Source organism: Lupinus angustifolius, chromosome LG13, assembly GCF_001865875.1.
Source record: "Lupinus angustifolius cultivar Tanjil chromosome LG13, LupAngTanjil_v1.0, whole genome shotgun sequence".
NCBI classification, from domain to species: Eukaryota; Viridiplantae; Streptophyta; class Magnoliopsida; order Fabales; family Fabaceae; genus Lupinus; species Lupinus angustifolius.
The window spans coordinates 10222846-10223731 of record NC_032021.1 but is presented as its reverse complement, the minus strand read 5'-3'; positions in this window follow the sequence as shown (position 1 = coordinate 10223731).

Genomic DNA, 886 nt, shown 5'->3' with positions numbered 1-886 from the left:
GATTAGGATTTGGATTAGGATTAGGATTAGGATAAGGATTATGATTAGGATTAGGATTAGGATTAGGGTTAGGGTTAGTATGAGGATGAGGATGAGGATTAGGATTAGAATTAAAATTTGGATTAGGATTAGGATTTGGATTAGGATTAGAATTAGAATTAGGATTCAGATTCGGATTAGATTAGGATCAGGATTAGTATTAAGGTTAGGTTTAGGGTTAGGTTTAAGATTAGGATTAGGATTAGGATTAAGATTCGGGTTAGGGTTAGGGTTAGGGTTAGGATAAGGATTAGGATGAAGATGAGGACGAGGATGAAGATGAGAACAAGGAAGAGGATGAGGATTAGGTTTAGGATTAGGATTTGAATTAGGATTAGTATTAGGATGAGGATGAGAAATAGGATTAGGATGACGATTAGTATTAGGATTAGGATTAGCATTAGGATTAGGGTTAGGGTTAGGATTAGGACGAGGACGAGGACGAGGATGAGGAAGAGGATGATGATGAGCACGAGGATTAGGTTTAGGATTAGGAATAGGATTTGGATTAGGGTTAAGGCCAGGGTTTGGATTAGGATTAGGATCAAGGTTAGGGTTAGGATTAGGATGGGGATGACGATGAGCATGAGGATGAAGATGTGGATGAGTATGAGGATTAAGATTAGGATTATGATTAGGATTAGGGTTTTGATTAGGATTAGGATTAGGATTAATATCAGGATTAGGGTTAGGATTAGGATTACAAAGAAGATGAGGATCAGGATGAGAATGAGCATTAAGATTAGGATTAGGATTTAAATTAGGATTAGCATTTGGATGAGGATGAGGATGAGGATGAGGATTAGGATGAGGATGAGGTTGAGGATGAGGATGAGGGTGAGGATGA